The sequence below is a fragment of the Ochotona princeps genome, chromosome 12 (assembly GCF_030435755.1).
Source record: "Ochotona princeps isolate mOchPri1 chromosome 12, mOchPri1.hap1, whole genome shotgun sequence".
Classification (NCBI taxonomy): domain Eukaryota; kingdom Metazoa; phylum Chordata; class Mammalia; order Lagomorpha; family Ochotonidae; genus Ochotona; species Ochotona princeps.
This window is the reverse complement of record NC_080843.1, coordinates 28041586-28057908: the sequence shown is the minus strand read 5'-3', so window position 1 is coordinate 28057908 and position 16323 is coordinate 28041586. Positions and strand designations below refer to the sequence as shown.

Sequence of the window (16323 nt, the reverse complement as noted above, 5' to 3'; positions counted from 1 at the left end):
TTAATGGGATGATCTTTGCATTTGCCTTTTGTTATGGTGAGTGCTATTCCTTTACTCTGTCAAGAGAACATCTCTAAGTATCATTTGTAGGGCAAATTTGAAAGAGGCAGATTCTTTTAACTTTTCTTGACTGTTGAAGGATTTTATTTCATTTTCAAAGACAAAGGAAAGCTTTGCTGATACGTTATCCTGGACCAACGATTTTTTGCTTTTAGAATCTGGAATATGTCACTCCATTCTCTTCTTGCCTGTAGAGTTTCCTGTAAGAGATCTCCTGTGAGTTTAATTGGCATTCCTTTACATGTCAGTTGATTTTTTTCACATGCACATTTAAGGATCTTTACCTTATGTTTGATTGAAGAGAGTGTGATTATTATGTGTTGTGGTGAAGATTCCTTTTGGTCAAGCCTATTGGCAGTTCTGGGCCCCTCCTGGATGATGTTTCATAATTGTTTGTCTCGATTAGGGAAAGTTTCCCTTATTATTTTATTGAATACATTCTTAGACCCAGCTTTTCTTTCTGCACCTTCTGGGACTCCCATAAGTCTTATATTTGGCTTTTTAATAGTGTCTTTCTGTTCTTGAATACTTTTTTTTTTAGCTTGATCCAGCTTTACTTTCAGCTTTTTGTTTGTTTGCCTCTGGTGACAGGAAATATCTTCTAATTTTGAGATTCTTTCTTTTGCCTCCTTCATTCTATTTTGGAGACTCTCCACTGTAGTTTTAATTTGCTCCACTGTATTCTTCATTTCTGATATACCAGTTTTCATTGGATTCATTTCCAGTGTAATATATTCCTTGAATTCCTTGAATGCCTGCTTTACATACTTCTCATTGTTGATAAGAAGTTTTATAACAAGTGTATTGAATTCTGTATCGCCCATTTTCTCAATGTCTTCTTCAGTTAACTCTGAGGTTGGCAAAGGGTTTTGTTCTTTTGCAGGGGAGTCTTCAGTAATATTCATTGTGCCTCTGTTTCTTCTTTTGCTAGTGCTTATTGTACTTCTGGTTATCAGATTCTTCTCCTTGTGTCAGGTTTCCAAGCTGTGTCACCCCCAGGTCTACAGTTCGATTTTACTTATTGCAGTTGGTACACGACTCTTTGTTTCCAGTCACTTATGTCATTCCCTCCAACGAGTTCCAGGTCTGGGTTCTTATGTTAGATTTCCACCAAGAAACTCCGTAGCCCCAACTCCTGGCTCACCAATCTCCACCTCCTGTTACACCATGCTGAGGCTGCATCATTGCCTGGGCAACCTTTCTCCCCCTTCCGGTTGGAGCAGTCCCAGGATTAGGGAGACACCAGGTGTCCTATATAGCTAGGTTGTTGTTGGTGCTGATCTTGCTGGAACCTGTTGCCTGTTGGGTCTGGGGGGCCAAATGGACCTATTTTGACCTGTACAATGCCATAGTCGATATTATTTTCCTGTAGGACCAGTGTAATGCACTGAGTTCAGTGAGTTCTCACTGAGTTCAGCACATGTGCAGCTCACTGTTGTCCCTGCAGCCTTAAATTCTTTGCCACACTGTACAAAATGGCACCTGATAAGCCACTACTAAATTTCTCAATTTGCTAGCCTTTGGGTCTGAGGGATACCCAGACCTATCTTAGGTGGAACCTGTAGGATGCCACGTTGTTGCAGTTTACTGAGCCAGATGTGGGTTCACTCCCAGCTCTGTGCATGTGCAGTCCTGCCCCATAGCCCTTGCCTCCTTGATCAAAATGGCGCCTAATTCGGCTCTAGGAGGCAGACTGGGCTGTGAATGGCATTCTATTCCTGCACTGCCCATCTAGAACCTGTTGGTCTGTCTCTGCTCCTGATCAAAACAAACAGACCAGCAGGATAAACAGTTGTTTGTCTGTGTTCACCTCCCAACCTCTCTGTAAATGTCTCTTTCAACTTGTTGCTGCTGGAATTCTGGCTGGCAATGCGATTCGGAACACCACTCGCTGAATGCTGCTGGGGTATCAATCACTGCAACACCACACAGTTGTTTTCACTGCTTTCCTGTGTCTGTCAGTCTCCAGGTACCCCTCTGCTGTTGTTCTGCCATCTCCTGTTTCCTGGAATGTGCCCTCTCTGCTTCACAGTGTATTTCTCAGTCTGTTTAAACATGTCCTTACCCTATTCTGCCATCTTGATTCTCTCTGAAATTTCTTAAAACTGGATTTAGCACACTATTTTTGATCCATTTATTAATCTACGTATTTCAAAAGTTGTTTATTGTCCAATGGTTTGGTACATTCTAAATATGCCTATTAATTATATCTCAAAATATGATATTGACTTTTTGCTGGATTTTTTTTTTTTGCTTTCTTTACTGTATCTTGTCAGTAAATGAGACAAAGTATGTTGAAAGTTCTCACTGTAGTTAGTACGTCAATTTTTATACCTTATTAATATCTACTTAATACATTTCAAAGTTATTTTGTTAGGCATTATAGATACAGCATTATGTTGATTAATTTAATGGATTAAAAATTGTTATAGAACTTAAACTTCCATCCTTAATAATGCTTTCTGCCTCTTAACATGTTACACTTACTCCTCCAATAGATTTTGGGGTGCTAGAAAAGATTTTTCTTTTACACAGTTTTTACTCTTGACATTTTTATATGTGTATATTTTATAATTATATATCATATGAGGAACGTCTTTAAAACAAAGGAGCAAATGATCAGATAGTACTCATCTTATTTTTAAAGATTCATTTATTTTTATTGGAATGTCAGACTTACAAAGAGAAGGAGAAACAGAGAGGAAGATCTTTTATGATCTGATTCAATTCCCAAGTGGCTACAATGGTTGGAGCTGAGCTGATTTGAAGCCAGTAGTCAGGAGCTTCTTCTGGGTCTCCCACGTGGGTGCAGGGTCCCAAGGCTTTGAGCCGTCCTCCGCTGCTTTTCCAGGCCACAAGCAGGGAGCTGGATGGGAAACAGAGCACCCAGGACATGAACCAGTGCTCATATGGGATCCTGGTGCATGCAAGGTGAGGACTTTAGCCACTAGGCTACCGCGCTAGGCCCTGTACTCATCTTTTAACTGAATAATTGCATTTACACTTAGTGTGTTAATGGAAATAAGTTGTTTTGTTTTTACTATTTTATTTTAACATATAAATTTTCCTGTTTCCCAAACTCTGCTTATATACTTTTCATGCTAATACTTGAATTTTCTATTTTTCAGAAAATGTAATACATCCATGTATATTAAAAATGTATTTACATTTCTTTTAAAGTCAGAATTACAGAGAAAAGGAGAGAGTGAGAGAGGTATCTTATAATCACTGGCTCACTTTTTTTTTAATTATTTATTATTTTTAATTCATTAATTACATTGTATTATGTGACACAGTTTCATAGGTACTTGGGTTCTGCCCCCCCCAAACCCTCCCACCATGGTGGATTCCTCCACCTTGTTGCATTACCACAGCTCAAGTTCAGTTGAGATTCCCCCATTGCAAGCGTATACCAAACATAGAGTCCAGCATCTTATTGTCCAGTCAAGTTCAACGGCTTCTTAGGTATACCGTCTCTGGTCTGAAGACAGAGCCAGCAGAGTATCATCCCAGTCAATTAAAAGCTCCAACATACCATCAGCAAAAATTTACATCATTATGGAATTAATTGACATAGTAATGAGTAACCAATATGTTAATCACTGGCTCACTTTTCAAATCGCTGTAGTAGCCAGAGCTGGGCCAATTTGAAGTCATGAGTCAGGAGCTTCTTCCAGGGCTCCCAAGGCAGTTCAGGGTCCCAAGCACTTGAACTGTTCTCTTCTGCTTGCCCAGGCCATTAACAGCTAGCTAAATCAGAGCTAGAGCAGCAGGGATAGGAATTGGCACCCATGTGGGCTGCCACTGATATAGGCGGAGGCTTAACCTACTATGCCACTGTACCAGCCTCGATTTTTTGATATTTATAATAAGGCACACTATGCCAAGGTATTCATAATGACAAAACATTGTTGGGAATTCAACAGCACCAGTGCAGTACCCCCACCCCCACCAAATTCACAAACTGGGACTTTGATTTCTTTTTTTTAAAAAAAGATTTATTTATTTTTTTTTTATTACAAAGTCAAATATACAGAGAGGAGGAGAGACAGAGAGGAAGATTTTCCATCCGATGTTTCACTCCCCAAGTGACCGCAGTGCAATGGTGGGTGCTGCGCCGATCCGAAGCCAGGAACCAGGAACCTCTTCCAGGTCTCCCACATGGGTGCAGGGTCCCAATGCATTGGGTAGTCCTTGACTGCTTTCCGAGGCCACAAGCAGGGAGCTGGATGGGAAGTGGAGCTGCTGGGATTAGAACTGGTGCCCATATGGGATCCTGGGGCGTGTTCAAGGTGAAGAGTTTAGCTGCTAGGCCATGGCGCCGGGCCCAACTTTGATTTCTAATAGTGCCGAAACATGAATCATGTGTTGGTAATAATTTCTTTCCTATGGTTTTTGTCTTGGGATATACTTGTTAAGTCACAAAAACACTGTAACTGTCTTGTCCTCATAAATTGATTTGCTAATGCTTTTCAGCTCTTTTGTGACTTATCTGCCATCGCACTTGTTCTGCTTTGCCAGGATACAGGATACGCTTCTTGTTGCCTGCTTTGCTGAGATTCAGGGCTCACGCACAACACCCGAGACTTTCTCTTAGTCCCCTGCCTTCTTACGGTTCCCCTGATGGGCCGCAGTGAGGCAGACCTCAGCTGCTCCCAACGCACAGGCTCTAGCAGCCTAAGGAAAAGAAACAATCATATTTCACACTAGAGGTTTCTGGTAAGCAAAATAATAGTAATAATAATAATAAAGATAAATAAATAAAGCCGAGAAGCTTGGAATGTGGTAGAGAGGGAGAGGGAGCTACTTAAAAATTTATTTTTTTTTTATTTGAAAGGCAGATTTACAGAGAGAAGGAGAGACAGAGAAAGATTTTCCATCTGCTGGTTCACTCCCCAGACAGCTCCAGTGGCTGGAGCTGAGCTAGTTCAAACCCAGGAGCCCGGAGCTTCTTCCAGGTTTCCCATGCGAGTGCAAGGTCCAAGGCTTTGGGCCATCGTTGACAGCTTTTCCAGGCCACAAGCAGGGAGCTGGATGGGAAGTGGAGCAGCTGTGACGTGAATTGCTGCCCATATGGTATGCTAGTGCTTAATGGTGAGGGATCGGCCATTGAGCTATTGTGCTGGCCACAAAAGGGAGGTATTTTCAAAGTTTATGAAAGTTTTCTAAATTAAAAAGAACAATATCACCATCATGTATGTATATATGTGTACATATTCATACATATAGCCACATTCATCTGTGCTTAATGATTAAGTTTGTGTGGCTTTTATATCCCATTAGTTATTCCATGTCTAAAGAGTCTCATGACACAATTTATTCAAGATTATTCAGTGATATTATACAGTAACTCAAATAAGAAATAATAAGAAATGTATTTCAGAAGTCACCAGGAAAATTGAGAGTTGAAGTTGTGTCTGGAGAGGAGCCTGGGAAAAGAGGCTTTGTTGGACGCTTGTGATGTATTTAATAGGGTTCTTGGGTTAAAGAAGACCAGCACTGAACTTGTTTCTACTAAGATGTGCTTTATTTGATACCTTCTGATAAATAATCCCATCGTGTGATGATATCCTCTATTGATGGACTTTGGGCCAAGCAGTCCACATGATTTGTCCAGATGTTTTACTTACAGTGGACTCTTATCAATTACTGGGTGGTGTATGCTCAAGAAATGCATACCAATATTTTATACTGTTCTATCTGATTATAGGCATACAACTTTCTGTTTAAAACAAATCAATGGTGAGAAAACTTGCTTTTGGTGAGTGCTCTATGGACTCTAGGCTCCCTGCAACTATTCATTTTTTTTGTTGGTTTGGGAATTCCAGACCAGACCGTAAGAAATCTCTTAGAAAATTGTTTTGGGTGGATATAGACCCAAACAGGTGCTTCTCTACAAATATGTGCACGTGCTGGCACACAGCTGCTTGAATATGCAGTGGGTACCACCATGGCCACTGTGGATGGAATTTGGATATTATTTCTAGAAAATGCAACCTGCGGTGTATTTTCTTTTTTCTCGGTTTGAGAGAAGCACCTGAGGCCTGCATCTTTTCCATGTCATGCTTCAGAATTGAACATTGAGATACGGTTTCCTAGAAGATTAATGCTCTTATCCCCGAAAACACCTCTTTGAAATGCAAAGCTTTATAAAATACAGTAACTACTTTGATGTTTTCCTTTGTGGAATGTTCTAGATAGAATTTAATCTCACCTAGATGGGGAGGATTGTTATTAGAAAACTTGTTTTCAGTGTGAGTACACAGGATGTCATGGGATTTCTGAGCTCTGTGGAGATATAGGCACTGAATTAAGTGTCTTCAAATCTGTAGTTTATTTATTTATTTCTGTCTTATTTCTGCTTTATGATATAAGTAACATTCCTATTTGGTACTTCTTGTCCACGTCACCTTCTAACTTGTGACCTTGAACCCCACTGAAAAATGAGCTGTACATCCCATTCCCTTGTATCTGGGCATAAGAAGCAAGGTGGAATTGCCACTATGGGTCCTCCAAATACTAGGTGTTTTCCAAATTTTTGAATTTCTTTCCATTGTATTTGAGACAGAGAGAGAGAGGGGGGGAGAAAGAGGTGGAGACAGAGAGTTAGAGATTGAGAGAACTCTTGCATGTACTGATTCACTCCCCATAGGCCTGCAACAGCTGCAGCCGGGAGCCAGCAGCTCGGTCTGGGTCTTCCATGCAGATGGCTGGCACCTAAGCACTTGAATAGTCATCTGCTGCCTCCCAAGTCACACGCGAGCAGGAACCTAAGGTTGGAAGCAGCGCTGGTGTTCCAACTCAGCTGCTCTAACTCAGGATAGCCAAAACAGAGTTTTAGCACTGTGTGGAACCCTCACTTGCTCGCTACAAGCTCTTACAAGGCAGTGGCTGTTCTGCCTTCTGACTCTTCTGCACTCTGAGCTGTCAAGTGAGAGATGTGATTCTCCTGAGATTTCCAGGCTGTGAAGAAGCCCAGCCTGCAGGGAGAGGCCACAGGCAGCTGGTGTGGTCAGCAGGGCCAGCTGGGATTGCAGCCGCCATGCATCACCTGCAGGTCTGTGAGTAAAGATTGCTTCAGGTGAGCCCAGTCTTCATCGCCTGCATTCCTCTCCTGCAACCCCCTTTTCCCAGGTCTTCCCTGCTGATACTCCAGACAGGGAGCAGAGACAAAGGCCCCTCTCTGACCAAGTTCTTGAACCACAGAATCCAGGGTGATTTGTGAGACAGCAGGAGTGACCAGAACAAGGCCCTAGGGATTCTTCCGGAAGTGGACTTCGTAGTCTGCAAAATGCTGTGCGAGGTGATGGTGAAGATACCAAGCTCTGTAGTTAGATGGGCGTCAGATCTGGGATCCATCAGGTTTCACACCACAAACAACTTCTCCATCCTTTCTGAAATTCCATTTGTAGAAACGGAGACAACACTAGAATCCTACATAGGGTATTATAATGGTAATGTATTGAATACAAAGCACTTAGCAAGTCATCTGTGCACAATAAATATACTGTAATTTTTCTCTCTCTCCCTTTTACCCTCACTCTCTCTCTGTATACTGTCTGAATTTTAACCACTGCTATTAACTACCCCTGATTCTCATTTGTGTTCCAGCTAAATGAGCTTTCCAGATGAAATTCAGCTATAAACCAGTTAAGATTTGTGGATATTCTTTTCATAGCTCAAAACTTTGCAGAGGGGTGAGATTTGGTGGAACATTTAAGGACTACCTACCCTTTCCCCATCCCATATGCTTAGTTGCCTGGTTAAGGCCTAGCTCTGCTCCCAATTCCAACTTCTTTCTCATCCGTGCACTGGGAGGTGGAGGTGCTGCTGCAGCAGCTGGGTCTCTGCCTCCTCCTGACCCAGTGCTGGCCGTTAGAGGTGCTTGGGGACTGAACCACAGGGCGCGAGATCTGCGTCTCCCTGATTTTTAACAAACACGGACAAAAGCAGCGTATACACCCTGAAGCAGAGATGGCTAGATTGTAAGTCTCTCTCCTGTCATTCCACCCTGAGTCAAGTAGAAGAGAATGTAGTAGCAGGTGCTCCTTGAATGCCTTCTGCATAAGCTGTCCTACAGTCCTGCTCAAGGAGCACTTGGACTATGCCAACGATGGAAGAGGGCTTCAGGATCTGCTTTAGAAAAATAAGGAGGGATGTTCAGAAATAAATGCACTCAGAACCTGAAGACCTCATTTTTCAAATGACTTCATTTCATTTAGGTCTATGGAAGTACATGAAATGCTGAGAACCACTTCTTGCATTTGTAGGTCAAAAATATTTGCACATAATTTTAGAGCAGTAGGATGGATATCAGATAATTAGCCTAACTCATTTTTACATAATATGCTTAAGTTCTGGTTTTTGTGATTCAGAAGCCAAACTGATAATGTGGAGCCGGTGCTGTGATTTAAATTAATTGTAACCTTCAGCTTGTTTCATAATTGCAGTCACGCGAGATAGTGTCTTAATATTCTTCTCATCACAACATATAGAACATTAATTAGAGGGAGAATTATGGGCAACAGCAAGGGAGTTTGTTTTATTCTACTAATTTTCAGAAATCCTGCATTCTGATTTTCTGTTGGATGAAACAGGCTAGAAGCATCTCTCTCTGGGAAGCAGATGACTTTGGAATCTTTAGCATTTTACTACTGAGCAGTGTAGAGGCTACAGAAAGCAAATTTCATTTCCCAAGGTCCGAAGTTAAGGCATTAGCCACACAGTGCTGTTATACTGTCAAACAATGTAATATTTCTTGGTCCCACCCACTCCTCTCTAGGTTAGGTAACTCGCCATGTGGTGGCCAGGCGTCCAGGCCGTTTGACCTGGGAGCACTTGCATCCCAGTGTTTATGTTCAGGATCTCTGTGGCAAGCAAGGGAAGGGCGAATCTTGTCCCTCTTCTGAGTGCTTCCATTCAGAAATCAGGCCCATCATTTCTGCCTCACACTTCATTGGTCAAAACCAGTCAAAGGGCCATGTTTGATTTCAGCAGGTAGGAAAGAGCCGCTGTCCTAAATATCCAGGAATGATAAGAGCATGAGAAATACTGATGAGTCCTAGTTAACATTCCGGAAAGTGACATTCAGCAACTTTCTTGAGGCCAAAATGTGTTTTTCTCCACTTGATGAAAATTTCAACTGAAAACAGATGGAGTCTTGCTTCCCTGATGCTATCGGTATGACATAAAATGCTATACAGCACAGCGTACCTTACTACAGAACGGGATTTCGTAGGAAAGAGTTCTGGACTCTCTCCAAGGGGTGGAGATGCTTGGTGCAGGAATTGCCAGAGGGACTTGGTTGTGACATGGCTTTGCTGAGAATGCAGTTCTGAGGCAGGGATGGCAACGATACCACTGGGAGGTGCTCACTGAATTATCTCCTCTGCTGTGGGACCTGGAGATAAGATATGCAATTTGAACAGTAATCACAGGCAACCACAGCAGAATATTATTACATTTCAGAGTTACCAGGTAAATTGAAATACTTTTTTTTTCCTTCCTAAGAATCAGTTTTCAATCATTTCTTTACTTGTAAGTCCTTATTCAACCAAAAGATTATTTGCACCAAGCCAAGGCCTGGTGTGACCCAGTCTGCAAGGTGTTGTTCATTCTGTAATCTTTTTTTCCCCTGTAAAGTAACCATGGTGTATTGTGCACCTGTTGTTTTTTAACGGCTGGATATGATTTCCTGTCATGCTTTCCTACTACTGCGTGTGGGCTCTTGGCCCGTGTAAGGAAAGTGTCAATAATTTGAACCTCTTAGCACTTTCTCCCATGTCGCTAGTGGCCTGAGGCCAGTAAGTGCTAAGCCGGGCTTTGAAGAGGAGACTTCGGTACACTGTGGACCAAGCTTTGCACTGAAGTGCATCCTGGAGAAATGTGCATTGGGAATCATCCATCATTCACTGTCTTCTTATGTTTCTTCCACACCAGCAAAGACTCTTCTAGTGTCAGCTGTTTTTGTCATATTAACCCTGGTTTAACTTCTGAGCCTGCATGGGGGTCGAGGTGAGGCTGGCCTTATGGTGAAAGTCTGGTGAAACTACTTACGCCATCTCTTTTCACAGTAAGTAGCAGTCACTTAATGAGCTATCTAAATCAGAGAATGCACTTGAGGTTTGGTGTTTGTCCACATTTTCCATTATTTTAGTATTACCACATAAGCAATTTTTATTTCTAATGGCATTTTGATCATTGGTCGCCTTTGCATTGTGATATAGGTAGGGCAGTGCACCAGAGGATGCTGTCCTGTAATGGGAGTGGGTACAGTATCCGCATCTCAGGTGCCCATTCAGAGTGCTGATGTCAGTATTTGAAGAAAGAGCATCAGTAGCCTGGCTTGTGGCATTGCAGCATGGATTATTTCCCAGAGAGATGGCACCTTCTAGGAAAGGGAAACAAGAAGAAAGCATATTTCAGGAAAAAGAGCTGATCCTGGCAGCCAATGAGAATGATTTAGTTGGAGGTTGAAGATTATTATTATTATTGAGCTTTCTCTCTTTTTTTCTTTCCATAAATCTGATCTGCCTTTCCAATAAAAGTAAATAAATATTAAAGAAAGAAGAAATAGTGAGGTGATGGGAGCAGCACAAGAAAGTGTGAAAGAGTGCAGGGAACGAAGGTTCCCCAGGGGTTCTGAGTCTTGGATGGGCTCCATGGATCACAGGGGCTGGCTGCTGCAGGTAGAGGAGGACCCTGTGGCTGCAGTCCTTGGGGAGTTCAGGGAATGGGGAGTGGTGAGAGAGGATGGGGCACTCTGTGAAGAAGGATTGTGATCAAGGCTGGAGCAGCTTGGACCCCAGGGTTTTGGTGGACTCTATCCCTGACGGGGAGGGGGCACCCCTGAACTCTCAGACACAGCGAGTGCTCTGGCCTAAGTGCCATGGCACGAAGCACGTGGAGTTCAGGCCAGAGGTTGCTGTGTTTCAATGTGGGATGATGGCCGTGTGACAGTGGGCATGGCAAGAGGATGGAACGTGAAACATTCAGACTGCAGAAGTTAGAGCACTGTTCAGGGAGTGGAAGTTCAGGGCTGGGGTGGGCGGGGGACAGAATCAGGGATGGTTTCCATATTTTGGGGCTGTGTGTCTGGCATTAAATCAGGTCAGAGATGTGGGGCAGTAAGACTATTTGAAGGAAATGTGTTTGAGGTGCCTGAAAATAAAAAACTGTCAACACTGTGGCAGTGGCTAGCATTTGTTGAAAACTGTGTGCCAAATATAGTTATAGATTACTGCAACTGATTTAATCCTCACAGCTACCTTGATAACTATTGTCAATTTGTCTCATCAGCCAAATGGTGACCTCACAGCTTGGTGTGAAAGATACTGAAATGCCCTTTGAAAGTTTATAAAATGTAGTTTTGTCCTTGTTTTGATGACAAAGAAACTGAGGCAGAGAGATTAAATAATCTTTCCAAAGGCATATAATGAATGGGGAGCTGGGATTCAAGCCCCGCAATCTGGTTCCAGAAATTGTTCACATACCAATCATAACGAGCCCCCTCTGGGTGCCCATGGCTGTCTACAGTGACCTGGGAAGGAGATGAAATTCTGAGCTGAGACACCTATAGGGCTGTAGCTACTCCAGAACTTGCAAAAAGAAAAATGAAAAGTTTTCAGAGAGGCGGTCCTACAGCAGTTGATTTTAGAAAGTGATTATTTGTTTATTTAGCTGATTTTAAAGGCAAAGAGGTGAGGATGAAGAGAGGAGATACATATCTTCCATCTGCTGGTTCACTTTCCAAATGGCTGCAACAGCTGCTGGGCCAGGCTTCAGCCAGTAATTGCCTCTGCGTTTCCCACATGGGTGGCGAACGGGCCAAGCACTGGAGCCATTAACTGCTGCCTGCCAGGGCACCTTAGCGGGCAGCCGGTGTCAGAAGCAGAGGCATAATCTGAACCCAGGCGCTCCAACGTCTCCAGCCGTGTCTTCAGGGCCACGGCAAATGTTCGCTGCTGGTTGATGTTATTGGATCTGCAGGCTCTGACTCACTTGTGTTTTGTGAAACGCCAGCTGAGAGGCGGAGCGAGAATGCAGTCTGCTGGTGGACATCACCATGCAAACGTGCACCATCAGGGCTGTGGGTTTGCATGTTGAGCTCAGCGTACCTGCAGTCTTGGGCATATTTGAATTCCTTACCTGTGGGCAGGTGTGTATTTGGCCTCTTGCCTTTACTGATTAGGCAAGACACTGTCTCTCAGTGCAGTGAGTCACTCGCTTTGGATGCGATCCTTGTGACTCAATTCAAACGCGTCTGTTTTTCAGGCTCACTTCTCCACTAGCTTTCCCCAGCTCTTTTTTTTCCTCCCTGTGTCCTCACTGGTTGTACAGTTTCTGATAGGAGTGAAAGTGGGTGAGGAGATTTTATAAGTGATTTAACCCAGTGTACAGAGTGGAAGGGAAACAGAGAAGACCTCCTAGGAGGGCATTTTTTCAGACGGGTTCAAGCTTTAATTAGGCCGGGGAGACTGAAGGCGAGAAAGCTGCGGGGAGGTGCTTGCAGGGAAGCCGCATCCCCACGGCCTTTTCAGCATGTCAGGTGCCAAGGCTAGGTACGGATCGTCTATGAAAGTGGGACAGCCAGCTCCTCCGGGAGAGCCTTCCAGACGGGGTCACTGCGAGCGGTCAGGAGCAGCTGCAGGACAGCCCGAAACAGAGGCGCGTGTTTAGAAGAGCCTCTCCGGCAACATGTGGTTAGTGCAAGGACAGTAAACAGCAAATGGAGGCTGCGTGTCGGCAGAGTGGCCTCTCAGCAGAAGAAACCCCCGTTTGGGGATAACAGTGACTTTCAGCTGCCTTTAATCTGTGTTTTGGCCCTAGGAAAAAAAATAAATAATTAAAAAAAAAAGAATGTCTAATTGGCTGTAGCTGTTTAATCCCATCCTAGTTGAATCATTTTCATCAAAAAATTCTTCAGTCTTAACATGTGGCTCGTTTCTTTATACAAAAATAGGAAAGTGTTCTACTTGTATTTCTTTCTTTTTTTTTTTTTAAAGATTTATTCATTTTATTACAGCCAGATATACACAGAGGGGGAGAGACAGAGAGGAAGATCTTCCGTCCGATGATTCACTCCCCAAGTGAGCCGCAACGGGCCGGTGCTGCGCCGATCCGAAGCCAGGAGCCAGGAACCTCTTCTGGGTCTCCCACGCGGGTGCAGTGTCCCAATGCATTGGGCCGTCCTCAACTGCTTTCCCAGTCCACAAGCAGGGAGCTGGATGGGAAGTGGAGCTGCCAGGATTAGAACCGGCGCCCATATGGGATCCCAGGGCGTTCAAGGCGAGGACTTTAGCTGCTAGGCCACGCCGCCGGGCCCTACTTGTATTTCTTGAATTGTCACTGGCATAGTGCACTGTCATCATGGTTTTACTTTTCAATTTATGATTTGCCATGACCTTGTCCATCAGCCCAATCACCTACACTAACCAATCAGATTAGCCAGGTGATCGAGGGCCTTGTGTCAATCTTTTACAAAGGAGGTGCCTTAAAACACATTCCAAGGTAAATAAGGCACAGGGGAAGCACCAAGCCATCTTTGAGAAGAGAGAGAATTTCTGTCTTTTCATCAGAGAGAAGTTTGGCAGTGATGAGGTCTGCGACACAGAGAAAAACAAACACAACAACAACAACAACAAAACCCCAGTGATTTTCTAAAAGGTGGAAGAGTACGTGCTAGGCTATGTACTGAGTGCCTGTGTTGAGGAGTCTGTAGACATTCTGGGGCCAGAAACTGCTCAAGAGTGTGACAGACACTGACAGCGACAGCGAAGGAGTGTCCCCACAGGGTGAAGGTCCTCATTTAGGCAGTAGGATCTATTATATGGTGGTCCCCTAAGAGAATAGGGGAACTGCACTCTGCTCTCATCCTCAGGTTCACACAATAGCTGCTAGAGCTCCAGCAATCACATCTGTGACTGTGGCAGGGAAAAACAGGAAGGAAGGAATGTACCAAGCGGATCTGGCTGTTCAGGCAATCCCTTTTAAAGAACATTTCCTCAAACTTTGGTTCACAGCCTACCTGCAGGGCTTTAACAAGGGCACTCTTTCTTAACAGGATACTTCCCAAATTCCTACTAGTCGGGAAAAAGTGGCCACTGGGTAAGTTCACATGTCCTTTTTCATGATGGAGCAGAAAGGAGAGAGATAGGTTGGTAGCACCAAGGGCACATCTTGCCAGTTTGATTATTCAAGCTAGTGTGAAATGCTTCAGACACCAAAATACCAAGGCTGTCTTTGACTCTGCAGTGTTGGCCTGCGCACTGCATAGTTAGTACTGTGGATGTGGCTGGGTTATTGCAGGGGAACAATTATAGAAAGTTCCAAGCTGACCAAGGAACTGAGTGCCAACACAGGCTGGTCCTGATTCTACAGAGCTCTGCCTCTGGGAAGGACGCTGTGATTTTGACTCAGTCCAATGCTCTCTGAGAGGGGAGGGGTGCGTGGAGAGCACGCTGCTTTGCCCGAAAGCTGTTTTTCAGAGAGCAACTTAACTAACGAAATCTGCCTGCCCGGCTCCCATTCTGATTGGGCCAAATGGCTGTGGGATTGCAGATTATAAAAAAAGCCTATAGTGACTAGAATGTTTTGAGTTGATGTCATGGGTGTAATAAACAACCTGGTGCCTGTTGATTGTGGTATTTATGTGCTAGGGAAATGCAAATCTCTGAAATCTATCTCACAGGCCTCTGTCTGCAGAGGAACATTTATCTCCTCCTACGAAACTCCCTCACCCCATGCTGAACCACACCGGTGAGATTTCAGGACATTGATGCCTAAGAAGAAGGCAAACGATCTAAAAACTTCCTCCTCCCCCACTCCAAACAACAGCTCTTATTACATCAAATGAAAGCAGAAGAAGTTGTCAAGTCCTATAGTTCTGCCATCCTTGAAATGTTGATTTTATCTCATACCCGGGATAGCTTTATGGGGACAAGGGGTCAGTTTCACAGTGGCAATTCTTTCACATGACTAGAGTGATCAAGAATATACTCCAGAAGATTTGGAAGGATTGTAGATCAGCAATTGACTTCCAGGAACCTGTGTGCTGGATTAACTCCACGAGGCACGAAGCAAGACACACAGTTCAGTGTTTTTTTTCTTCGGCTAGAGAACTTTATCCATAGTTACGGCCCTGTGTGAAAAATAGAAATTTTTGCTTTAAAAACGGGACCAATTAAAAAAATGTGGAAGAAATAAATCCAAGTGTGTGAAAGCATAAGGAGGCAAAAGGAAATAATTCTATTATATTTATTTTTCAACAAGGGCTTACATCTGTTTCTCATTCACACAGATTATTGACACATCTGGATGTTTGGCCTAAAGAATCGTAAGCTGCTGCAGTGGCATTTATTTTTTTGAATCAGCTCTTCAGACCACCCTGGAACTCATGCAACTCGTTTGGAAAGAAGTTTGTGATATCTCAAAGTTGCCTTCTGCCATTTCAAAATGAGTGCAAATGGGATTCTGTCACCCGTGTTTTATACATTGTGGCTTTGCATTTTTGACACCTACAGGAACAATAAGACCAAAGCCAGATGCCCAAAGGAGCTTGACAATGACAAATTATAACAGCCAGATAATGCTCTCAGGAGGAGGCTGGAGATGGTGTCTGGTGTGCCACGCTGATATACTGGAGTGGACCCTGGCTTGCCGCAGAAACCCAATAGTGAAGGATTGAATGACTGGCGTAAAAGCTCTTTAAATACGGCCTGATTGGGAGTATGCATTCTAATGAGGAAAATAAGCTTGTTGATAAGCAACTCTGATTCATACTTTTAGGATGAATTTGTTTTGTAATCAGGCGCTAACTTTCTCTCCCTATGTGGTCTGATTTTCGGAATTTATTCCAAGGGTATGCACAATGAAATTACAGAGTAGACCCTTATGATTTCAGAAAATAAAGACAGGATGAAACACTTACTTCATGGCAAATATTTATTACGTGGAGTAGTATGCTTCTATTCAAAGCAACAGAAGGCTTATACATCAAAAATTGAATGGGCAAAAACAAAGCTAGATCTTTCTACAGTTGTTTAGTCCACAGGTACAATGGAAATAATTAAGTACATGACGTGGTATAATTAGTTTGTTGAGGAAGGCTTTCTGGAGTTCTCAGAGTGGTCTTGCTTTGTTCTTTAGTTTACTGTCGAAGATAAAGCCTTTTAGACTGGGTGATAACCCAGGGCAGGTTGACATGAGGAGGAAATAGCATCTGGCTTTAGCATTCAATCAAGGCAATACCACACTTCACTTGAA

At 43.4% G+C, this 16323-nt stretch overlaps 1 long non-coding RNA gene across 1 annotated transcript in view; it reads left to right on the top strand.

Annotated features, from left to right (window-relative positions):
- The window catches only part of LOC131481573 (uncharacterized), a 96686-nt gene extending 81077 nt beyond the window's left edge, over positions 1 to 15609 (top strand). Inside the window, exon 4 of the long non-coding RNA XR_009246413.1 lies at positions 15359 to 15609. This is a non-coding gene — a long non-coding RNA (uncharacterized LOC131481573). The remainder of the gene's footprint in view (positions 1 to 15358) is intronic.
- The last annotated feature ends 714 nt before the right edge of the window (positions 15610 to 16323 follow it).